Here is a 27,084-nt window from a genome sequence, read left to right as displayed (position 1 = left end):
CAAATGGAAAGAACCATCTTAACTAGTGATAGTTTTCCTGGTTAATAAAAGGGAAAGCTCTAACTATTTAGTGAGTGCTATCTGCTCAGCATTGATCCTCTTATACTCTGCAGCTGGGTAATGCATATACCCTTAATAATGCACTGAAGAAAACAATGCTTTGCAGAGCAAATTGCTATTGAAAACAGAATCTGACTCATTATTTTTCTATATCTTACTGTTCAAGAACTGGAATTACAGGACCAGAAATACACTCCCCTCTATTGATTTTATTAACTGTTTCTAATGCACAGTAGAAAGATACCCGCACAGGGTATTATAGCTGTTAAGCAAAGGTGTCTAACAAAAGATGTTAAATTGTATGACAGTTCATTAACCTGGTGTTTTCAAGTAGAGCTTTACAGCTTTAGGTTTAAACTTACCAGTTTTCCTTGTTTTTAAATTTGATGTGATTGCTTTCAGTGTGTCAGATCATAGTCTGTCTATCCCATCTTGGTGTGTCCATCCCATCCAGGATCATGGTTTCTGCAGCAGAGAGCATCGCTGACTTCAAAAAACCCAGAGGTTGCCTAGAAAACAAGATGATTTTGTATGTAGTCTTTCTCAGGACCGGTCTTGTAGCAATGATGAGGGTTAAACTCCATGAAACAGTTTGAAGGTAGATGAGAATCAATGCCATGTAGGTGACTCTTGCAAATTGATTCCAATAAAATATTTTGGGCAGATACCTTTTGTATTAATTTAAAATATTTAGTATTATGGCTGTGGCTGGCTATACAGCTAGGTCCTTTGCTTCAAGGATATGGCAACACTGAATTCTCAAGCTAATCATTATGAGAAAGGCAAAACACAGTGTTGGAAGTTGCCACATACCACTGAATTAGATGCTACATGTATGCACTGTATTCAAGTGTTTCCTAACCATAAAACTGTACAGCCTTTGTGCACAATTTCATTTCACTAAACTTACAAACTCTTGAAGATGCTACATTAATCCCTGAGATCCAATGGAAACTGCCTTCGTGCAGTTACAGCCCAGCATCAAACAAATACATGGAATCATCATTCCTTCTGTAAAATATCAGGCATATCTTCATCCAAGTTAAATATCTATCTTTTCAATAATTTTGCATCTTTTTTCTTAACTTTTGTCTGCCTCTTTCCAATGATATAATTAATTACTTCAACACTACAGATTTAATGGGTTATTTTGCTGATTAAGGATAACAATTAAACTCGGACACCCGAGTGAAAAGAGTAGGAGTATTTTACTGGTGATAACCGAATAATGTAACAGAGTAATACAGAAAACATGCAGTAAGAAAAGACAGAACAGTGCACTTAAAGCAACAAACAGGAGAATACAGGGTAATGCATCAAATCATTACTACCTGGGAGAGAGAATAGTGATTAAGAAAGACACATCACCACTTGCACACGTTACCATCATCCAGCCCCGCAGTGGCTGGGCAGCCCCGGTTACAGCGAGGGTTTGGAGAGCCTGTCCCGGCAAGGGGGAAATCCTACGTGGTACCTCCACACATAGGTGAGGCTGCCAGAGTCCCTGCAAATGGGCCCAGCCTTATATACCAGAGATCGACAAGCCAGAATAGCTGGCACCTTTGTTTTGAGCAGAAGATTTCTGGTTTCATTCTCCTGTTGGATTCCACCCAAAGCCTGGCCAGGGCTCAGGGGGAGACCAAGGGAGTTTCTAACAAGGCCAAATACGGGGGTTCTCAGCCTTGAACAAGGCTAAACAAGGGAAGTTGGATACATTCTCTCAGCATTTCATTCTCACTACTGATGCATCTTTCACTAACGAGCTTACATACTTTACTAAGTTAATATCTTCGGCTCAGGGCCTGTTGTTCAGGCTTCAGTATTTCAATGCTTTAGCACTTTTTACATCAGCATAAGTGGTTTGTTATAACTTAGTACAATGGCTACTAGCACAATGGTTATCAGTTATAAAATACACAGGATTCATCTACAGGTCAACTCTGGCTTGGGCCTGTTGTCCAGGCCTTAGCACTTCATGGATGTGGGTTGTTTTCTTAATTCATTTTTTAAATGTTAAACTGTATTTCTTTTCCATTGTCTGTTGGCCACTGTAGGAATTTGGCATTTGGCTTTCTCCTAGATCTTCATTTAAATTCCATCAATTCTATTAAACTTATCTACGAGCAATGTAGTTCTATCCAGAATAAAGTGGTGCCCATTTCCCCTGGTTTTCCATGTGCTTTACAAGGTGAAGTTTTATTTAACTCATTCTGAATGCAGTGCCAGCTACAGGGGATTTTTTCTTTAATAAGTATCCAGGACTTCTCTTCTGTACTTTTTTTATCAGTGGTAGAAACATTGATGGCAGTCTTGTATGCTTCACAAGCATTCATCAGAAGTCTGTCTGGTTCTGTCATTAGATGTCTTTAATAATCTTTACTCTTCTCTACTGCAGTGAAGCTGTAATTAATTCCTCCTTTATGCTTAAACCCTACCCTATTCTGAGACTTGGCTCCTACATAGAAAAAACAGCAGTAGAAATGGGCTCACTCAAAGTTCCATCTATGTTAATAATTCATTTTCTCTGTCCTCTTCTGTTTTGTCAGAGCTAGTCCATGAAGAGGGGTGCTCTGGGACAGTGCCATGAGGTCCAGCCGTGCTCACCTCGCAGCGGAGCAGTCACCCTACTGTGGAGTGATCCCCTGTCTGACTGCATTGCTGTTGGGCTCTAATGACACAGTTCATAAAGTCATGCTAGATGCTTTCTTTTCGTCAGTAAACATGTCACATTTAAAAAATAACACTTCTCTCCATCTCTTAAGTTCTCTGTAATATATTGATTTCCTTCATGCCCAACCGTGTTTTAGTCCAAACTGGCTTGTGTACAACTTGATGCCTCCCCTCACTTCATAATGATGGTTAACATGTCATACATGCAAATCCGCACGCCTGCACTTCAGCCTGTACACAGTGCTGCCTTAGTAAACCACAAGGCATGACTCTTCCATGTCACATGGTGCAGGTGCAACGCAACATGAAATGGTGCAACGCACAGGGAACCCATCACATCCCCAGGTGAGGGCTTGCCTGCATGTTATGGGTTCCTACAGCCAGAATTAGTTGTGTCGATGACAGTGGTAGACTGCTCCACAGGATGTGTTATTTCTAAACCCACTGAGGTAAGTGCTGAAATTCCTTTACTGTTCGGTATTTTGAATTTTGTAATGACAGTAGGGCAATGAAACCCAGAGTCTGCCTTTGTCAGAGATTTTATCTGCAAGAGATACAAGGAAAGACCCACCTGCTTTCTGGGCAAACTCAGGAGATGCTGTGAGCTGCTATTTCTTTTTCACCACCCAGGCAGATCTAGACAAAGTCCACATCCAGCCTTGAGGAAAGGCATAAGATGCAGGTTAGCGGTGAGTGACTTAGACCTTTTCCTCTTCCATAAACTCCACAAGCAGGAAGCCTCGTGCCATGTTGTAAGACTCAAAAACGTTAAATTGCATAGTTGTTTTTGGAATATATATATAGAGAGAGATTAAAAAAATATATATGGCGTATATCCAAAACAGCAGTGCTACCTACAAACAGCAGGTGGTGCTACTGGATCGCTCTGTAAAAGTCAGGCTAGACCTGCATTTTCTTTTTATTCTGTTGAAACATAGGCAAACAGATTAACTGTGCACGGGTTTTTTCCTTATATTTCAGATGTACCTTTAATAATGAAGGGTAGTATCTAAACTAAACATTATGACTAATAGTCTTCAATCTTACAGAAATAAAGCTTCAGACAAGAAGAAACTCATTTGTATTCTGAGCGTAAAACATGAAATTCAAGAGCCTTCTGCTCAAGCAAGTGGCAAAAGAAGATGTAATCACTGTCCTTACGTGGAGCATGATTGCATTCCTCATTTGTTGTGGTGGGTCAGCAATTTAAATCTGAATCCAGTAAACAGTTTAGCATTGCTTATTTGCATATTAATCAGGGTAATAGTGTGAGTGTTTAATCACACCCTTCATCAAGGGTGTCTGGTTTGCTACTCACGTACTGCAGCCGTGTTTTTGAAACTGGGAAGATACATGCACAACAGCTTTATGAATGGCATAATCCCATTTTAAAATGTTGTGGGACAAACTTTGCTCCAAGAATACACAACTTCAGATGATACGAACAATGTTGTCATAGGAGAATGTTGGTCCTGCACATTAAAGCAAGTTTCTTCTTGCTTATTCCAGTGTTACTTTTAAAATGCAACATATAACTGGGCTTTACGGTACAGGTTAGAAGTATCCGTGTGATTTTCTGAGTGAATGCAACAGGGCTGCAAAACAGTGGCATTGCAAAACCACATGGTAACGCGAGCTGTGTCAAGGTTAAGTGGTGTACTCAGAGGCATAAATAAGCCTCGGGGCCAGTGGGTTCAGATGTTGCAGGTTCTTCTGGGTACACAGAAAGTGGTGTTCAGCCACTCTACCACAGACTCCTGAAAGAAGTCATCTCACATGACTCTGGATTTCTCCATCATAAGGTGCATGTCAATTAAGCAATATTTGATATGAAGAAGAAGAAATGAACTGAGGAAAACCCTATTTAACTACTATGGCCATGGGATCATTCTAGACAGATATTTCAGATTCAGGTATGTATACTATAAATACCTGAAGTTACCTAAAGTGAATCTCACCTTGTGTTTCAAAAGGTAGATCACTTCCAGTTCTCAGACAGGGACAAGTTAGGAAGACTTAAGGCTAATATATAAAGGAGTTTGGCACACCAGTCCTTCCAAATTGTGCCTTATTTTCCTGTACAGCTAGTGACAAGATGAATACCTTTCAAAGCTCTAGAGGGGATTCTGCTCAGATATTTCATTTATATAGTTACAGCCTTTTCTTTCTAAAGATTTTGAAAGACATCTCTATCTCTGTAAGAAATTTGTACAAGTAGGAAAACTGATTAACTGGGTGCCTGGCTTAGGCAAAGTACATCCTAGGCACAATTCTCAGTGCTGCAGAACATTCTGACAAGGTGCACATCAGACATAAGGGTTCTGCACTGCTTCATGAATAGCATAAACTGGTTGTAGTCAAGACACATTTGACCTCTTATAGCCCATTGGGACCGAAAACAACCTTGTGGGTGCTATAGCTTCACTCTGGAGTAGTAGCAAAGACCATGAAGAGGTCTTTTTCAGCCATGTCGCTTGGCCAAGCACACTATGGATCATAAATACCAGCAGTCTGACCTTCAGTCTGAGTCAATAGTCAATGAGGCCACATAAGAACAGGCTTCAGGAGCTTCCAATGACCAGAACTGCTACTGTTTGGAGATGGGGGAATAGTAAAGACATGAGAGTTTCAAAGCATGCAAAATACATCAAGCCCTTACCAGCAGATGTTATTAAACTTACATCAAAGCTCTTTATTCAGTGTTTTATGTGATGAGAAATCCTGTACCATGTAAAGCTGGATTTGGCTGGAGGGCAGTTATGGAGCAACAACACCAATATTACCTTAGTGCCTACTAACAGCCCATGAATACTCTTAGAATGCTGAAGAAGCGTGTCCAGGACTGGTTCCACCAGACTGACCAGGCGCTTTCAGGAAACAGCGTATGTTCTGCTGCCACCAGATAAGGGTGAGTACAACGGCAGACTCTTTTCAAGGCATCCATACTTCACTAGGAATGCAGCAGCCCCTCTCCACATCTCAGTTATCTGTGTAGTCCCTTAAAAGGAGGGCGGGGGGGGCTCACCCCCAATGGGCTCAGCTCCCCATCTGGTACAGAAACACTGTGGTTTTCCACTATGAGGACAGCAAATATTCAAGGTTTGGCTGGCGCAGAGGACATCAGCTTTGAACTGAATCATAGCTCAGGCCTCCAGCAAGGACTCAACAAAGAAGCAAAATGTGGACTGACGTTGGATTTTATCCTGGATTTCTTCCCCCTTACTGTAATGAAAGAGGGACCAATAAACCAAGTTCCTGAGACTTACTGGGGTAAGAAATGCTGCAAGAAAAAAGAAGATACAGATAATGAGCACAAAACTGTGTTTCATTTATGGATATTAATTAGAAGCAATAACATCCCAATTAGATTTTTAATTTAAAATATATTCAAGACTGACATCTGAAAGTTGCTACAGAAACATGAGCTCAGCCACCGTTGTACTTGAGATGACTAATTTCACAACTTTGAAACATATAATTCACCATTATGAGATCAGTCATAAATCCAAATGAAATTGTATTTTACATCTTTCGCATTAAAACCATCAAATTACCTCTTTTAGTATCTATTTTGTGAGATTTTAATAAAAATATGTATACATTTTTTTATTTGCATAGCTTCAGATATTTTATTCTGTATTTAACATCTGAAATGAATTTACAGCTTTATCCACAGTTTTTGGTGCATACTGAGGGGTTGCAGACACTCTTTGCTTACCTTTATTTGTTGTTTTTTTCACCTTTTTACACTGATTTCATTACAGGACTTCAGGAACTCACCTTCCTATTGCAAAATCCCTCACCAAACTGCCTACTGCCTGCTGCTTGTGACAGGCTTTCAGCCTGTATTTCTTTATCTTACCCCAAGCTCACACATTAAAATCATGGGATACTGACATACACATGGCTTATTACACTCAAATGCTCAGCTTCCTTTGACTGTACCTTGCCTGGTAAGGTGAATTATCTTCCACCAGCTAATGTAAATATGTTAGGTGTTGTCTTTTTTAATGAACAGGATATCTTTTTAACCTACTTCATTTAAAAGAAATTCTTCACGATGTCTGAAAGGATTTTGCTAATAATAACCCGCCACTGTGGGGTCTGCAGCTCCAGCTCCCACATTGTTTACAGCAGATAATATATGGGAATGGCAGAATAAAAGGCAAAGAATAAAAAATAAAAACACATCTATGGATCTTTTGTAATTATTTAATCTGTTTCTTTAACAAATACTGATTTTGAAAGTTGACATATTTACCTTCTCCATCAATACCTACATATATGATATAACAGTGGAAATCATTGGTCTAGTCCCCACCATAATAGACATAAGAGCTGGAAAGCTTTTTGGAAGTCATTGTGAGAACTGCCTGTTCTAAACACCTGCAGGCTTGTTTAATTTTCTAGTTACATACTGCAGGAAAAAATAAGGTGACAGTTAAAGAAATACGGTAAGCTTCCCAAATGATGTCTTAGCTAGCCATGAAAATTTTGCTTGGGGTTTTAAATAAGTATGTTTAAGAACAATTAAAAGTATGAGTGCATAAAATAGGTTTCATTGAAGATGATGTGAAGCAATGAGTGTCATGCACTGATATGAACACAATGCGGAAGAGATGTGAACTGATAGGGAAGCAGGAGGCTTTTACTCTCATACACAGACACACACACAAAACCCACTCATGATGCTGTACTTGCCTTAAAATAAAGAAAATGTTGAAATAATGTTTCTAGAACAAGTCCCAGATACATTACCGCTGCCTCCTCCTAAGCAAAAACCCAACACATTCTTGCTTCCCAACATTTATGATAAAAATGCATTTTATTCTTTCTGTAACAATTTTTAACAATGGAACATGAAGCAGTAATGAAATGTTATGACAGAATAATATGTTCTGCCTTCTCTTGCAGGACAGTCTATAACATTGTGTAATATTTGAAATCACTATTTTACATTACCTCAACATTTGACAGGATCAATAGCCTTCTGGGAAATTCCCCTTACTGCATTCTAATGAGCAAATTGATGGCTTTTGAAACAGAAACAAGCTATCTTTCAGACAAGCTATAGCTAGGAATGGCCAATTTGAAATAAATATTGACACCTATGCAACAGTCCATGTTTATGCAGCTCTCTGGAGAAAAAGGAGAAGCCAATAATATTTAAGAACTGCAAGGACATTAAAAGCATTAAGTGCCTGTTCATTTTGCTTTTCTTCTCAGAATATTTGTGATTTTCAAGGGATCTGAGTGAAGACTATAAACAAAAGTAGAGTCATGAATATTTAAAATTTAAATCAACCCTCATATTCTTTGTTCACCACACAGACCATTTCCTGTCCTTTACAGCAAAATTCCATTTCTGTTATGAAAGAAATTCCCTGAGCCAGGCTCAGGCAGGCAGCCCTGTGTTAGATCCCACAAACAACTTGAAGATGCACCAGAGGCCTAGTCAGATGTATGAAACTTAAAGCATGGCCCTGTAACATCTCCCTTATGCAAAATAAGGATTACATATTTCCACTGCCCTTTCCCCCAGCCCTCTTGCAAAGAATAAGATATAGGTAATGCCAAACATAAAGTTTTTAATACTGTTGCCCTTTCCTCGAGTATTCATGTTTCTTAAGAAGAAGCTAAACAATAAAGGTTGCATTTTTAAAGGTATTTAGGTGTTGCTCATGATGCTGCCTTTACAAATCTGGACATTAATCTTTTTTATTCTCCGCAGATCTCGGATGTTTGGCCAGAGGCAGGGAGTGGTGTGCCAAGGCTGGTGGTCTGGAGCCACAGCAGCTACTCCAGGCACACCTCCCCACCTGCAACCAGCCCCTCCAAAGGGAGAGCAGTAGCTATTGCTATAGTTGTATAAACACAATTTATACAGCCTAAGGGCTGGGAAGATGCTACAAATGCTAAAAGAGAGAGCAAATACCTTTGTCACCTGACACAATGTAATAGCAAAGCACTGGAACACTATACTCATGAAAGCCTTACATAGATCTGAAATAACAAGAGAACTGGCTTCAATATATGGAGTGCTTCCTCTGAAAAAAATTATACTCCCTCTTCTCCATGCAAATATATCAGAGCCTGCATGAATCAGAATTCCTAGTGAAGTCACGATGCACCAGAAGCTGACTGTGATCCATGCTTGTTGCAAAGGGCTTCGGAGAAACCTCAGTGAAGGACAAAAATTTGCACTCTGACAAGCTTGGTGTCACATCTGCTGTTGAAAAGAAGTCACTGTAAAGTAGCTCCTAAAGGAAGAAATGCGAACCTTCCCTTCCAGAGTGAAAACATTTCAGTCATTTGAAAAGTGAGAACAGTAACCTAACACAAATACCATATGCAAAATGCAGCCTTGTAAGAACAGGAATCCTGGCAAAGATAACCCACAAGTTTTGCATCATTTACAAGCTGCGTTATTCCCTTATTGCTAACAGTTCCACAAAATCACATGTACAGCATGTTTGTTGGCATTGAACTATGTCTTTTTTTAAAAGTCCTAAATGGGTAATATTTTCCTTCTACATATAATAATTAATAATAAATACTCAGATGATTTAATTCCATGCATATCACATTTCTGTTCTAAATGTTTGATGCAAGGGGAAACAATACTCTTAAAATGGATGAAAAACATTGTAACTGAAAACATGTATTTAAGACTTGAGCCAAAACATACATCTAATATGAAAAATGTAAGAGAAGAGGAACTAACTCATGATCCTGAAGGGACTATAAAACATGCTGTAAAAATACTTTGAAAGTGGTTTAAGAGAGAGTGAGGGCCAAAGTAACACAAAATATCAAACTTTGATCCAAATCCCATCTCCCATGACCCATCACAACCGCAGCACAACTGCGCGCTGGCTTCATTTTCATTACTGTTACAAAGGGAACATATATCTCATGGGTGATCGGCCCTTCAGACATATCCAGTAATGAATCTAATAGAAGAATCACCTAGCAAGTAATAGAAAGATGATTTTATCACCACTATTCTATAGATCCAGAACAACACAGGGAGTTGGATGCCCCTGGGAAACTTGGAAAAATACTCCTGAGCTTCCAATTGCCAGTCTAGTATCTCAGCCACAAATCACAAAACCACAAAATCCCAGAAATGTTGGTTCTACCATGCCTCTGGAGGTCACTTAATGTGGCCTCCCTTCCAGAGCAGCTCTGCCCCTCCTACCGCCACAGCCCTGATGCCATGGGACTCTCTGAGACGGGCAGGTCCGCACCAGGAGCAGAGAGAGGACAAGAGCCCCAGGTACTGGTATGGCCCACAGTATCACACTGAAATGCTCTTTGTTCTACAGACAAACACCACATAAAACAAAAGACAAGTGTTCTGGGTTATAATTTCTGAATATAATATCAACACAAAGACATGCTTGTGTTCACACAAGAGTATTTGTACCAGACAATTACTATTTTTTGGTGGAAGGCTTTTAAGTGATTTTTAATATCCTCTGGTTTTGCTACTGGTGAGAATTTGACATCAAGAAAAAAAGAAAATAACACGGAACAAGAATGACAATGGCTTCCATCCGTGTCCCATCTCTATTACTTTAAGGCTGCAAAAATATCATTTTGATTTTAAGATGGCATGCAGAGCTCTGTCTCTGCTGGGTGAGGAGAGAGTAACAGTGATGCAAAACACACCAGAATCAATGGAAAGACTCCCATGAACTGTCCTGTACCTGATGGAGTTAGGAGAAAACACAAAGAGAAAATGTGCTCTATTCTTTGAACCAGCTTCTCAGAATTAGTATGAATATTTTGGCAGTAGCAGTTTATTTTTGCTAACACATACATACTGCTTTATAATTTTTTTACAAATCTTTGGTAAATCTTCCCATTGCCATATTTAGCAAGAAAAAGAATGACAAGTAAGTGAAAGGTTGGAGAACAAGTGGGCAGCAGTCTCCGGCAGACTTTGAAGTTACAATGGCATTAGAGACATCCCAGTATGATTAATAGAAAACTAGGAACATCCATTTGAATCAGTGGCAGTGGAACAATGTAATCCTCCCATATTAAGTCCTGTTTTGTTTTCAGATTGCACTGCTGATCCTGAAAGAGAAATATCAATGGGAGAGTGGAAAGGGGCCTGAATATCTGTTTATATTGTTTAGAGTAAACAGTGTCATTCCTACTTCTGATGGCATCCCCAAGGCTCCCAGTTGCCTCTAAACCCTGCCTTTATCTGTCCATTTCCTAATTCAGTCTCAGAAGATCAAAATCTCCACAGATTATTTGTAAGTATATCTGGATATATATTTATGTATATTTATGTTGAAGTTTGTTTCCTAAGAAAACCAAAATGCCAAGAAATAGGAAACCAAAAAGACAACCTGCCACTGCCACTTTCCGGACTTCATTATGCATTTTGACATACTGCTGTGATTTGAGGCAGTCTCGGCATATTCTGATTAAAAGCGTGAAACCACGTTCTCAGGAGAAGGAAAAAAAAAGGTCAGATCCTTTCCCCAGGGAAATTGAAACTAATTAGCAGTATTTGCTCAGAAATGACTGAAACATACCAGATAACTTAAACAATGGAAAGAGAAAGATCTTGTCATTGATAAATCCTCTTATTTCCCATATGTCATTCCAATTATTTCATTGGGTCACACACCCATAACTATTAATTTTGAACATTTGATTCTAAAGGAAACCTCTGATTTTAGCAGCATGGATGTTATAATATGCAAGCTGTCTTGTTTGATAGCCTTACAAAGTCTGGTAGGCTGCAAATAGACACTATTTCCACACAAAGAGATTTCTGCTTGAGGAGCTCTCCTCAGACGTCACCACCAGCAACACAACACAATTTCCAAGTGAGCAGCTGCCAAGCTCATCAAGAAGACATGGTAATACTCAGGCATAAGGAGCAGACAGGGGCTTACCACCTCCAGCAGACTAAGGCATCTATACTGGGTTGATGTGGCTAGGGTTTAGCTTTTGACAATTTGCAAACCCCAGGAAATGGTGTTTCAGTGGGCACTAATTATATGATCTCTTTCGGTTTGAATTTTCACTAAGAACAAATTGCCTCACAGATATCCTGTCCCCTTCTGTAAACTTTGCTTATTTTCTAGTGTTTTCCTCTATTGTTTGCCTTTGATATTTAAGTGTAAATCAAGTTTAGACCATGAGGGAGGGTACCTAGGGAATACTCTTGGGATGGTATTTTCTCTACCATTTCAAAAATGCTTTCCAGGATCAAATAGGAGTTGCCGACTTGCTAAATCTTACGACTACTATATTTTCGACTAATCTTCTTATATGGTTTCCCCAGCTGTCGTCATACTCAATGGGATTTAATTTTCGTAGCAACTTGCTTATCTCTGAAGTCAGTGTTATCCCTTCATAAAATCCTTTGTGTGCAAAAGCTTAGGGGAGCCACTCTTTAGCATGCTCAGCTTTTGCAGCTCCTACAGGCAACCTAGATAGTCCTACCTAACCACTGTAGCTAGGATCATGTTAATTCCGCTCTGGGGATCAAACATGCAGTTCAGCAGGCCAGATTATCTGGAAAGGATAAAATGAAAACAGTTTCAGACACTGCTGACAGCCAGCAATATTTTTCAGAACCAAGGGTAAATGAGGATTTTGACTAATGGGACTGAGGTCATGCTGATGCCATTCAACAGTCTGAACTAATTTAATTATTTGTCTCAAAATTCCTAAAAAAAAACCCCAATACTGTATTCAGTTAGCATTCTTCAGCATTATGTGGTCTTACTCTTGTTTTAGGGTAACTGTAAATGTGTGGTAGAACTAGAAAATAAACACCAATTTGTTTAATATATTTTCATTCTAACATCTAAAGGCCAACTTGGTATTGAAAGAGTTACTTTATTTATCAGTCTGGCTTACAATCAAATAGTTTCCTGGGTGCTAATCAGACTAGAGCAGCTGCCACCTTCAGAAGAACGTGTGTGTGCCAAGATATCTGCTGCTTGATTTGTAATTTCCCAGTACAGCTCCATAGGCTGCCAAGTCCATCTTCTTGCATCTAAATCTCATGGCCAAAGAATAACAACTTTCTGAAATGAGTTTGTAGATCTACAGTGTTATTCACCTAGAAAGAAGGTGTTTTGTATTTGTAGCATTTTAAACATTTTTCTATTAATTCCACTCCACCCCTGAACAGTCACAGCACTTGCTGGCAGCAGCACCTGCAAGGCAGAAGCCAGAGAGGGATCCAGTCCTTGTCATCTGCACAGGAAGGGAGAAGATCACTGATGGAGACCTGCTCCAGGTGGTGTAATAAGCCATATGGCTTATTTCCACATGGGTTAAGCCTTGCTCTTGAGTTTAACCTGGACCATTTGCTTCTTCTAAAAGGTGGGAGCTGCTCAGATACTCTGTTGGCCATGAAGATACATATTGGATTGGTTGACAAAACTGCAGTGCATGGTAGGTTTCAGTCTCACAGGTGTCATGCCATCAAAACAGACTGCAACAACAATCAAGACAGATTGCAACAACATAGACATACTAGGGGGGAAAACAGGAGATTACTGACATTTCTATTAAATTTTCTGTAGAGCAGGCATTTCTTTCCATACCTCACAAATATGTGAACTAATCAAAAGGAGGTAGTGTTTCATGCAACAGGTAGAACGTTTTTAGAACTGGGAGTTTCATGAAACTTAGCCAGAGGACACTGTGGGTGCAACAAGTGTACCTGACTCAAGAGAAGACCGACGAGGAATTGGAAAGACACTGGTTGGGCACCCTTCTGCTACTTGTCTCACTAAGTCAGCAAAATACATCTAGGAGGGTAGGAGGGAAGTGTCATATATATTTGCCATGTTCTTGCACTTATGACCACTGTAGAAGACAGAATCCCAGGCTAAGTGGACCTTTGGTCTGAGCTGGTACAGTCCTGTAATGTTTTCACATTAATGTATGATCATTATTATTGTAACTTTTAAATTATTATTCAAATATAAGGCATTTGAAAGGATGTTGCATACATTGATACTAATAATTATTAATAATACATTGTTAATTACACTGAAGGATGACTTCTATGGAATCACTCGTACAATATATACAACCATTGAAAGAACATTTATAGGACAAAACTTTTTGGCATTTGCCATGTCTTCTGAGCTTTTTAATGAGAAAAAAATAACCTTGGTTTATAACTGTGTGTGATAGCAATAATTCTGAAGCTGCTTTGTTACGGAGACATAAAACATAGCTTTCTTCTCTGCAGAAATAAAAATTAAATCTTGATCTAACATGCTTCAGAATACAGGAAAAGAGGCTTGTGTGCACAGAACCTATTGTATTGTCATAGTCTTTTCAAACGGTCTAAACAAGTATCTCTTGAAACTTGAGTCAAACTACAGGCACCAAAAAAAAAAAAAAAGCCATGAAATTGAACATTTATAAGCTCCTATCTATGTAGTCTGCTTCAGCACTTCCCATGTAACAGTAACAAACTTGCATCTACTAGGATTAAGGGTTTTTTTATTTCCCAGAGGATACACTTGTCAATTTTCCATTTATATTATGCTTTCAGGGAATAGTAAACTGAAGTAACATTTTAAGATCCTATACTCACTTGTAAATTCCAAGTTGTGTTTTTACTACCTTTTGCTGATACAGTCTATCATGAGGCCAAAAGATATTCAAGACTTTTAGCTAATCAAAACTATTTCTATTAGAAAATTCAGTTTCCCCAGGACAAAAGCTTACCCTTTCTTCCCAAACCTGAAACAGTGCTAATACAGACCATGAATTAGTCATTCTCAGGGGGGAAGGTAGCCCCTAAAATCTGCTTTAGCTGATTTATTTTCTTAATGTTCATTTTATACTGACTATAATCTTGAAGTTATAAATTACAGACATGAAGAAAGTGAACTGATTCTCATAAGAATGGGACCATCACCTATTTTTACCTTCCAACCCCAACTCACAAAAAAACAACCAGAAAAGTTTGCACCATCACCATTAAGCACTCCTTGAAAAACCACCTCCCACCATAGCCGGCTATGCTGGGCATCACCTGTTGTCCCTTAGTGGCAGATTCTCAGCTGGTGTCAACTGTCACAATTCTCTTGAATTCAGTGAAGATATTGGTGTCACCTAAGATCTGCTTCTCACTGTTTTTATAGAGGCAAATCACAAGCATTTAAACTGGTCCAAAAACTATTTTGTCACTTCTAAAAAGTCTGAGTGCTTGACACAAAAATAGGAAGCATATATATTTTGTGAAAGATGGCTCTTTTTGCCCATGTATGCAAAATACAGGGACAGAAGGTGACTGACAGTGTGCTGGATTCCCTCCTGACCCTTCTCTGTTCCTGAATGACTTCACAATCTTGGTACAGCCTTCACCATCTTTCAGCAACAAGTGGCCCTGCTCCCTCAAGCCAGTGGGTCTCTTCTTGCCTCCATCAGCTGCAGGGTGTGGTATGGTAGGCAGCATAGTGCCAGGTAGCAGTGCAAAGGCAGCAGACCCTCTGAGCTGCCTGCATTTAAACTCTCAGTGAGTTTAAACTCTCAGCTGCAGTGTATGTCTCTCCCATAACTGGTTAAACTACTTTTCTCCATTCTTTACTTTAAAAATAGGTTTTTAAAGGGTTTTAGAAAACTGGGGCAAAGCAAAATATAAAATCAGTAATGCTTTTTCTCGATTTATTATTCTCTTCATTTTCCTCTCTCATCGTTCACTAGAAGTTTTTGTCATTTGCAGGGAAAGGTTGGGATTTTGCTTTGCATCTTAATATCTCATCTTTAAATTTTTAGCCATTGGTTTATACAACAGTAAATGATCTTGAAGATACTTTTTGAATAACTTACTTTGGCCATAACATGTGGTCTTTTAATAAAATGTCCTATGGTCTTATGTTTAGGAGTCTGGATAAGTATTTTTCAGCTTTGAGGAGGGTCTTCATTTCAAGCTGTGGAAACCATGTTGTACCTTAAAGAGATATGGCTAAAGGTTGTCATTTCAATGAACAATTTCTTTGATGCTCTGAAGTGATGACAGGTGCTGCCTTTGATCTACCATCCTTGAAAGAGTGGCACAGCAGCCAGTTCTTATTCAAGTTAAAATAGGTTACTCTTTATTCAATAATTAAACACTAGCAGCTACCACCCAAGTGATTGACAAACTAGCTTTATTTGGCAAAAGAGAAAGTAAGGCAAGCAAGTAGAGATGTTGCTACAGGATCAATTGCAAAAAACAATCAACACAGAAAACTGCCTCCTGCTGTTCCTTCTGTCTGTGTTGCAGGAAAGGCACTGCTGGCTGCATTTCTGTAGATAAAGAGGGTTGCACTAACAAAATACTTGAATCTTTCAGGAATTTATCTTCCCGGGAAAACCTTGCTAGCAAGGCCCTGAATAGCTTGTGCCAAGTGGCAGCTCTTTCATCAGTGGCACAGAGCTGACTGCATTTTGCAAGAAGGGAGACCACTGGGAGTATGTTTCTAAACATCACCAAAAAAATGTATTTTCTCTGTGAGAGAGCAGACAGGCAGTTTTTACATGGCTGTATTGATTTTTACAGCATAGACATTTTCCTCCTCAGAACATCCTGACAATGGTATGTTTAAAACAATACAGAAGTGCCATATTAATTTGATGTGCTGATGATAAGATTCTACATAATATACCTGCAAACACCAATAGGAAAGTAAGACAGCAAAACTCAGATGAGAATTTAATGAACTGGGAGCACAACACATGCCTGACCTACATCTTAATTTCTCCTACTTTTACATTGCTATGGCCAAAGTGATTTGGTAGTGATTTTCTTAATGTGACCATCTGATCTTTAGAACCAGAGGAAACACATACCAAGAAAAGGCCAAAGACAACAGAGGGAAGCAATCTAATATGGTCAGTAAAGTTGACTTCATCTTATGCATTTGTTTCCTTGCTTGCTTTAATTTTGTTAAAATGTTAAGTTGGGTTTTAATAGGGAAAATCTTGATGGTTAGAAACTTCTAAAGTAAAAAATAATTTAAAAAAAGATAGATCTTGATAAATTGCCTTAAGCTATCTTTAGCTGCAGTAGTGTGAAGATTTTAGGCATGGCAGCCAGCTTGTTCTACCTAGTCTGTGCGTGCTCTGCATGGGAAGATGCCAGGGAAAGGGAACCCAAGCAAAACTACAAATTTCCAGAAGTTCCTCATCCAGAGATCCTAGACTCTTAAAAGACATTCTGGTATTCTTTCTTCAATGAAGCTCAAAATCAGCAGGAAACATGTAAACAAAGCTTCACATCTCTGTCCTCATGTCTGAGTTACTTTCCTCTTTTGTTTTCCACTTTGTTTTCTTTTCCTGCCAAAAAAAAGAATGTATCTTCTAGCTTATAACCTGATATGTTACAGTTATATCAAACTAATTCTACCAAAACCAGAGTGTGCCTAATAGGAGTGAGCAGCAAATCTCTGCAAAGGAGATTTCCTTGTTTCCCACCAGAGTCTTCTGTTTCTGGGACACAGTTCAGCAACTGGATATGTGGATGCAGCTCAGCATTCACCTTGGGAATTCCAATATTTGATTTGCGTGTATCTCTACAATGGCTGATTTTTGCAAAGTACACACACATATTACAATGAGAAAAAAACCTGTTTCAGAACACCTCTCCAGACTGTATAACAATCTGCTTTGCAAATTCTTGTCCTGATTCACAGATTTTAACATTCTAGCAATCAATTCTAACTTTTAAAAGATATAGTGAGTGCCCTTTATTAACTCACTGAATTTCAATTGGATTTTTTTTCTTTTTTATAATAGTTTTCTCCAATGTTTTACCTTGAAAAATAGCAGCAGCTGCTAGTAAATGTAGCCAGTTGATTAAATTAAACTCTGCTCTCTGCACTCTCAGGTCTCTAATCCTCTAGAGGAAAATCGAGATCCACCTTCAGAGGCCATGTGGATTCTCTCACAAAACAGGGCTCGACAAGATACTGTTCCTTATTATACCTATTCAGTGACAGCGTGGGAGGTTAAGATAGTATACCATGTGCCCTCACTTTCTGTTTGACAATTTATCATCAAAACAAATTTCTGCAAATACCCTAAAAATATTTTACATATAAAACCACTGAACAGATTTGTATCCAGGCAACAGTTGTAAGCTTCTAGATAAATTGCCTGTTACTCATTGCTTGTAAATTAGTTGCAGCTAATTTCTCTTAGCAAACTAGGTCTGCATAGGCCTGATAAAGGGAAGTGATGAAAGTGTGTTTTAGGAAAGCCGACAGAGCAAGTATTGTTTTACCCGTCTTTAGTTCTGCTTTTCCTGTGGATTATGAATCTGAGAAGGATCAGGTGTGATTCTTAGTAGTGCTGCACACACATGCAAATTCTGACCATTGCAGAGTTGCTGACAAGGATGCATGTTTCTTTTCTGTAGATGGAAATACTGCCTATTATTTGTACTGGTAAGAACATTAATAATATAAACAAAGCATAAACCATCTGAAAAAGCATCCTAATAGAAAAGAAGTAACAAGGCAAGTGCAGGCTCCCGGGGCTCCCAGTGACCCTGAAACCTGTTCCAGGAGGGTAATGGCAGAGTTCATATTTTTGTCATAAACTGACCACAGTTATCCCCAGCTTCAGGATTTGGTTTGTGGCAGATGCTTTCAGAAGTTCATATGACCCACAGTAGTTTAGAAAGCAATGGTCTACTTACAGACCAGTTGCTGGACTTCATGGTCCCATCTATACCAGTAAGTAAAATGGAGCAGGAGCTGCTCCTTGGTTCTGAGACAAACAGTACAGTATGACACAGGTATACAGCTAGACCCTTTGATTCCTCCTAAACAAAGCATTTATATTAACATTGTATAGAGAGTAATATTAATATAGAATTGTCTAGAACCAGTATCAATACATTAATACATTATTATATTATATATAAATCTATAATTATATCAATAGAGAACATATATTATCTACATATTACTAACATTAATCTTCTAAATGAATATATTTTATTAAATATATTTTATACAGTAAATTAGTGTGCTAATACTGATATTATGCATAAAATTTAATGCTAAGCACCCCAAGCCCAGAGACTCTTTGGGAAGCACTAGCTGATCAAGGCCAGAACTGGACCAAAGTCTGTACAAACACATTAGCAGACAGTGAGCACATACCAGAGCTCAGCCCTGGTCCTGTTAATGTACTAATGCACACAAAGCCTATAATGCCTTCAGCCTTAGACAAATGCCTTATAAAAGATAAATCCTCAGTTTAATTCTGTGGGATCAGTAGGGCTTTCAGGACACCAGCCAGGGACAAGGAAGAAAGTATTGCCTGGACATGTGGGTCAGGAAAGAGAGAAGAATCCTCATCTCTGCCTCCAAGTCATCCCATACAGTGGCTCTGGGGCAGAAAGGGCATGAATGGCCCCAGGGGAGAAGCGTGGTACCTCTCCCTTGCCTCCTGCCTAGTGAAAGCAAGGGTGAGGATGTTCACCCCGCAGCTAAATTTGAAATAATATAGTCACTGCCTTATTTGTGGAGACCAGATCAGCCCTCTCAGATCAACAGCCTGTCTCAAAGACCTGCCACAATCAGATTTTTTTAAAGGAAGGTGCAGGGAGCCATGTAGCAGGCAATGGCTTAAAATCAGAATCCTCATCTGGGCCTTGTGAATGTGCTTTTGACTCTGTTAGAATTTCAAAATACCCAAGAAAGAGCAACGTAGTGCTTGTGTATTTTCAGCCTTTTTTTTTTTTTCTTTTGTGCTTAGATAATTTCAACTGTAAACTCCCTAGGAAGATTCTTTTCATATTGAAAAATGCTAATTTGTATAAACCTTTGATAAAAACAGACTTTCATGACAATAAATCCACTTCAATTCACATGAAAATGAAGTCATCAAGGATGGCAAGAGTAAGTGTCTTTAAAGCAATGTGAAGCTATTTATATCTTTGCTTCCCTCTTGAATTAATATGCATTAATATTCACAATGTAATCTAACAGTGCATACCTTCTCTATTTGCAAATATTTTCCCATTGCAATTATTCAGGAATAATTCATTTAGACATAATCTATATCTATAATCCCAGATAAAAACTGTAAAACAGGAACTGTAGTTTATAGTAAGCTGTTAAAATATAGAAAAAGTATTCACACACATATGCTGTTGTCCCACGATAGCTCTGATGATTTTAATTAATGCCTTTGAGCATTAAATTTGAGCAATCTCATCTTTTTAAAGATTTTTTTTTTCAGTCCTTCAAAGTATTATAGCTTTCTTTGCTATTTCCTACTAGTCTTGTATAGCACTGTAACAGAAAAATATCTTGATTTTTACAAAGGCAGCTTCAAATATCCCCCAAATCTTGCACAAGAATGTCATTGAGCTATTATTGCTCATAGGGAACTGTATTCTAGAAAGGGGGACTATCAACACAAGCCATCAATGAGTCCTAGATTTAAAGAAACAACATGCATAATTCACCTTTTGAATCAGTGACACAGCAGCGTCAGGTTTCTGGAAGCTCCCAAGACCAAAACCAAAATCCTCCCTGATTTCTTCGATCAGTTTTAACAGAACAAGAATCCCTTCTCAGCTGCAGAGTACTATTTTAAAGCTACTTTGGATATTTTTCCTAGTTGAAACTTATAGATTAGAACTATCACTTCTAATTTTTACTTGCTACCTCTCCCAGCCAGCAAAGCTTGGTTTCCTGTTATATATAGATAGCTAATGCATATGTAGGGACATCTTTACCAGAAACATTGACTCAGTTGATTAGCTTACCAGCTGTTACTGCTTCCCCCATTTGGATATCTACCCTGAAAGCTAGATTTGCCAAACAAGAGAGCGAAAGTAAAAATAACTGCTTAGTTAAATAAGCTCCAATAGTTGTTTAACTAAATAAGAAACACTGTGCTTTGGAAGAAAATTATTTCCTGCTCTCACATTCTTTCGTTTCAGTTCCTTTCACTCTGCTTAGAGATATATCTATCATCAGCTGTGGGTTTTTTCCTTTACTATAGATTATTTCTGTTTATATCATTAGTTTGCCCTTCTTATTTGGCAGTGTATCTGTAGGACTTCTATGGTGGCTATTAAGCTTCTTTAGAAAAACCCTTCCCTTAAGCCTCTTCACAAAAATAAAAGAAGTGACAGATATATGGATGCTGTTTTTCCCCCTCAATTTTTCTCTGGGAGAAAAAAAAAAGACATTTTCATCTTTATTCCATTAGCCAAGGCAAGAAAACAAAAGAAGGTGTGAAATCCAGGCATCAAATCACTCACCAGGGAATAGTCAGGACTGATAATTTCACTTGTGCAAAAACCCATTTTTGCTAGAAAGGTCTTATCCCTAAGTCTCTCAATGGACTTCCAAGGAGCACATTGTTTGCTTTTGAAACAGATTAAAGATGGCAGGGTTTGAGGAGAAGGTGGTGAGGAAGCTGAGGAGGAATGTTAGGTCAGTTGACCTTGAAATTCACATTTCAGGATTTTCAGATACCCACTCCATACTTCAATGTATCAAGTGTGACATTCTAACCTCCTTTTGGCATTCCTTTTTTTAATCTGATTTCAGAATACACATAGGGAAACATCTCTACAAAAACGTTATTTCCAGCCTCTGCAACTTTCTTGAATGTCTAACAATAAATAAGAAATTAAAACTCAGGCTGCTGTATTTAAAACATTGCATGACACCTTCAGGTACGTTTCTAGTTTTCATATTTTCACCAAAAAGTATGATAAAATGACTCAAGTGTACACTAAATATTTAAAACAAAGCTAAACATCTCCACTCACCAATATATATTTCTTCATTGGCCTAAAATCCTGCTTCATTTTTTTAGAAGAACCGTGATTCTGTTCATGTTTTAAACTGGCATCATTATGACGGCTACACCTCTACAAACAGTTGAGTAAATCAGCTGTTGTGTGTCCCTATTCAAATAATACCAGCAGAAACACACACATGTATGTATTAGAAAAGGATCTTCGTGGACCTGCTTCTTACATTGCTGAACACTGCAGGAGAATTTTGAGTAAAATCACTAAAACTTCCAGTGGGAATAAATGGACTCTACCGTGCACACGGATCACTCTTCAATGCTGTGTGATTTGTGAGTTTGAAGACTCACAATCTAAGCAGAAAACTGAACCTAAGTGTCCCCCTTCCTGGACAAGTATTCTCACCATTAGACTATAATTTTGGAACCAGATGCTACTAATGATATACCAGGTAAGCCAGCTTTTTGTACATTTGAAAAGGAAACAAATCAAATATTAATTCTGTTCAGTTTTCTGAAGGAAAACAAAATGAAAAAAAAAAAAAAAAAAAAAAAAGAAGACGAGAACAATCTCCAACAGAAGATTCAGCTTTGAAGACAAAATCACAGATGGAAGAATTTTAGGTCTACCTCCTTCCCAAGTGTTTGCTTGTTGGCTTGTGTGGACCTTGACACCTGTCCTTTGCAGTCTACTGTGTGCATAGGCACCTCATACTGGTGCTCTCGGGTCCAGGCTTCTTCCAAACGCCTAACTCATGGCAAGGCCCGCAAGGTCCCTCAATGGATCTTACTCTTACTTGTAACTCCACTTGTTAAAATGAATTATCTTTTTTGTATATTCAGCTTACTAACACTAGTGTATTTATACCGCCATAAAAAAAAACAGCTAGACAATGAAATTGCAGTGATCCCTGCTGACATAAAATACAGAAATGACTTATCTGTTCTTCCCAGAACCATTTAGTTATATAAGACTTCATACAGCCATCCTTCTGTATATTTGTCATGTCTTGTCTTTATATCGTTCACATTTAAAATCATTAATAACAGAAAATAATTATGCCACCTGCTTTAGATGAGGAAAACCTTTTTAGATAAGTGCATTTGCCATCTAATGGATGCTGAAAGATCTAACTATGAGATAGTTGTCAGAATGGCACCCAAGTTTACAAAGAGTTGAAGTAATTGTGACAAGAATATTTTTTACATTGTGCAGTTAAATCCTTTGGTACTTGTGAATGAAATCACATCTTTTTATCCATTCTGAGCAACAAGAGGAACAGACAAATTCAAATTAATTACTGTTCCTAGGGTGCACTGCAGCATAGGACAGGATCCCCACACATTTGTAGAGCTGTCTTGAGATTACTCCCAAGCCCAAACTTGCTTCTTACCACTTTTTTTTGCCAACCAAATTGTGACCAGAAGTGTACTCATACTCACTTGCAGGGTGATGAAGCAGATGTCACCCTCTTCTGAAATATAAGAAAACACATCACCTCCCAAGGAGTGATGCTGCTGAGCATACACATTAACTTCAGTCTGCAAGTCCCTAATGAATCTAACCAGATCGTTCCAATGGGAATGACTACATTTACATCCTTGTATATTACCTGTCTTGTAAAAATATCATCTAATGATATGCTGCATCCCTTCTAGAAGGACTCAATATTTCTGCAAGGATTACACATGGGATTTCTCAGCAAAGGAGATATATGTAGGTTAAATTTCCTGTAAACAAGGCTACAAACTAATGAAAGAATATGCAAGTGATTCCTTTTCTAACGAAATACATGGCATGGTCAGAGATGACTCTTTAGTTCTACATAATGGAAGGAAGATATACCTCAGAAATAAAATATGACACATTTGAAATGGCACCGGGAGTTAAAAGGGAGACTATTTTGGTTCATTTCCACTAGTCTCTGCATATGCATTATAAGGTTGATATATATCGTTGGAAAGTCTATGTTGCTTATACCTGCCAAAGTAGTGCTCCCCCTCTACAAAACGGGCCAGTGTGGAAAGCCACAACAACACTCTGAGATCAATGTCTTATCTCCAAAGCACTGAAGAGTTGTCAGTCTGTCCCACATTTTCGGATTGGACCCATGGAAAATTTCCTATAAATAACCCTGACCCAGACTGAATATGTAGTGTAACATAGTTTTATTGTTGTCAGACAGCTTTTCCAGTATGTCATTTAGGCACATATATTGCAGAAGCTCTAAAAGAAAGTAGCTAGAAATAAAAATCAGGCTGTGGTATAGTTTACCATTGAGGAAAGAAGGAAGTGGTTATTCCTTTCTTGGTCCAACTTCTCCATAAACTTTTAAAATCCTTTAGAAATTCTCCAAACTCTAAAGGCTACATTCTTTTCTGCATCTCTAACATTAACTTATACAAAATATGATTTATTTTCCACAAAGGATGATGTAAAAACTGTACACCCCATCCTCAGACCTGCTACAATGCTTTGTTTAGAGATACTGCTATAGTCTTCAACAGCAAAACAAGCTTAATCTTATTTACTGCAAACTGGACACAGCTATTTGAGAATGATCTGAACCCCACTGTATGTCATTGTTTATTAACAATGAAATGGCTTATTCATGCCAAGATTCTGTGTCAGGATGCCTTTTCTTTTCCCTTCCCCTTCCCCTTTCCCTTTCTGTTGGGCAAGGACATAGAACAAAGAACTCAGCAACCAACTCCACGAGATGGGTTGGGCGGAGAAAGACATTTGAGTGTGGCACTTATTATCCAACTGTGAGAAGGCTTGAAGCGCGTGGACAAAGCTAACTGTCCAGTCATAAGGATTGCACCACATACCGTTCGTGTGCACAGGAGAAACCTATAAAAGGGCTTGCTTACCTTCAATAAATGGGCATTGCTTGATCATACTGGTCGTGTGCGTGTCCATATCTCCCGCATCTGGCGCCCAAACAGGGACCCTCAAGAGTGGCACAAATCTTCGCTGAGGACTCGACGGAGGTGTAATCGAGGGTGGAAAGCCGGTCGAAACTGATCCGGACCCTGCCCCGGGGTCTGAAGGTGAGAAGCAGCGCGCTGTAATTTGGGTTGAAGATCCGCGAAAAGAAGCGGCGGCCGGGGAGGAATGGGGTCTGTTCTTGGAAGAGACGAGCAAGCAGTAGTGAAAGTCCTCCAAGATATCCTCTCCATGAGAGGCATAAAATATGATAAGTCCACCCTGAAAGGCTTGGTGAAATGGAGCCGGGAAGGAGGACTTATCTCCAGTGCAGGTCTCATATTTGAGATATCTACCGGGGAATCCATAGGAAAAAGGCTATGGGACGCGATCAGTGAGGGGGGAAGGTCGGCAGAAGAAGTGAGCGACTATCCCGTGCTCTGGAAGCTGATTCGCGAGACAGTAGAGGAGCTGAGCGATGACTGCGCGGCTGGGACCCGCGCGGCTGGCGAGCGCATGGCTGGCGACCGCGTGTCTGCGAGCTCATGGAGGGCGGCCACGCGGCTGGCACTTCCGCCTTTGCAGCGGTAGAAGCGGCTTCTGGCTCTGATACGCCGCCTCCGGTGCCTGCGCCGCTGGCAGGTTCCATTGCGTTGTGTCAGCCGAAAAACCCGTTTGCCTCATCGGTGGCGCTGGCGGGGCCGCGGCGAGCAGCGGGGGTTGGAGCGGGAGCCGCGCGGGCGAGAGCGGGCGGTGCCGGAAGCGCGCCCGGCGCCGCGCCAGAGGAGAGCGAGGGGAGAGCGGGGGCGGCCCCGGAGCCCGGCGGGGGGCGGGGCGCGGACGGGCACGTGGGCGGAACTGACGTATCGCCGCCCGGGCCTGCCGCGCACGGGGAGAAACCCCGAGCCTCGCGAGTCGGCGTTTCAAACACAGAAACTCCACTCTTGCAACTCATAGACAAGCTTGAAAAACTGGCTGCAACACGGGAGGAGAAGATGGAGCACAGACCGTACACCTTTTCATCTGGCAAGCAACCGCAACCGTCTGCCCCTGACCCGCCACCTGAGTATTCGGTTCCAGTACCTGCTTCTAATCCATCCTTGCCATCATCACAGGCGGAGGCTGCGCTGCCTTCGTCTCACCCTACAACTTCACATCTTTTTTCTTCACAGGTGCAGAGTGCCTCTGTGGCCACACGCCAATGGAAAGGGATTATTAGAGATGCTATAGTGGAGGGGTCTTTTATTCCTGAAAGCGTACAAGCGTTTCCTGTTTCTATTAATAGTGTTAGTGGTACTAATGAATGGGATCCTTTAGACTGGAAATTGCTTGAAAAGGCTAGAGCTTCAGTAATGCAAAATGGTCTTCATCATCAATTAACAAAACAAATTATTAATTATATTTTTTCATCATCACTGTTAATTCCAAAAGATATTGATCAAATAGCAGCAGTTATATTAACTCCATCTCAAAAAATGTTGTTTGAAAGTGCATGGGCTAAATTAGCTAATAATGAGCAAGCTCAGCCACAACCACAAGGCGATCCGCTTTATCTCATTCAAGCGCAAATGTTGTTAGGTACGGGACCCTTTGCAACAGTAGATCTGCAAGTCAATTTCTCTAATGAAGTGTTGCGACTATCGCAGTCAATAGCTTGTCAAGCCCTAATGTCTGTGCCTGATACAGAAGGGAAACTGTTGCAACAACTAGTTCACACTCTTGATCGGAGAAGTATTGTCTACTTTATTAATCACATCAGAAGTCATCAATCCAAAGAAGGATTAGATTATGGAAATGAACTAGCTGATCAATTGGTTGCTCCAGCCTGGTCTGGGCCCTCTCCAAATTTGTTTGCACAAGCTAGAGAATCTCACAATTTTTTGCATCAGTCAGCAAAAATGTTGCATAAACAATTTAAAATTCCTCTTGCGGATGCGAAGGGCATTGTTGCCTCTTGCCCATCCTGTCAAAAATAGGGTTTGGCCTGGGAACAGGAGTTAACCCACGGGGCCTATCACCTTTGCAATTATGGCAAATGGATGTTACTCACATAGCAGAATTTGGTAGGTTAAAATATGTACACGTTGTTATTGATACCTTCTCCATAACTATTCGGGGTACAGCTCAAGCTGGAGAGACAGCTAAACATGTTGAAAAACACTTATATAGTTCTTTACTGTACTTGGAGTGCCAAGAAAATCAAATCAGACAATGGTCCAGAATATATTTCTGGACGCTTCCAACGCTTCTGTATCTTATGGGGCATTAAACACTGCACAAGAATTCCACACTCTCCCACTGGACAAGCAATCATTGAAAGAGCTCATCAAACTCTGAAGCAAATGCTTCAAAAACAAAAAGGGAGAATGTCAGGTATGATGCCAGCTGAACGATTAAATAAAGTTTTATATGTTTTGAATTTTTTGAGGCTTACAGGAGAACGTCAGGAACCACCAATGATGATTCACAGTTTAGCAATAAAGGGTGATGCTGAACAATCTATGGGCACACAGCAACCGTTAGTTATGTTCAAAAACTTAAATACTGGGCAATGGGAAGGACCTGTTAAAGTACAGTTAACAGGCAGAGGTTATATGTGTGTGCTTACAGATCATGGCTTACGGTGGGTTCCATCTCACTGGGTGAGGCCT

General features: G+C 39.6%; 1 long non-coding RNA gene across 1 annotated transcript; it reads right to left on the bottom strand.

Annotated features, from left to right (window-relative positions):
* Positions 1 to 13: 13 nt before the first annotated feature.
* On the bottom strand, positions 14 to 25,232 carry LOC141959298 (uncharacterized). Its single transcript, XR_012633427.1, has 3 exons — positions 24,379 to 25,232; positions 5,412 to 6,010; positions 14 to 569 (listed from the first exon to the last, which is right to left on the bottom strand). It is a non-coding gene; the product is annotated as an uncharacterized LOC141959298 (long non-coding RNA).
* Between the last annotated feature and the right edge of the window lie 1,852 nt (positions 25,233 to 27,084).

Source organism: Athene noctua, chromosome 3, assembly GCF_965140245.1.
Source record: "Athene noctua chromosome 3, bAthNoc1.hap1.1, whole genome shotgun sequence".
Taxonomy (NCBI): Eukaryota; Metazoa; Chordata; class Aves; order Strigiformes; family Strigidae; genus Athene; species Athene noctua.
The sequence above is the reverse complement of the archived record's forward strand: the minus strand, read 5'-3'. Positions and strand labels throughout refer to the sequence as shown.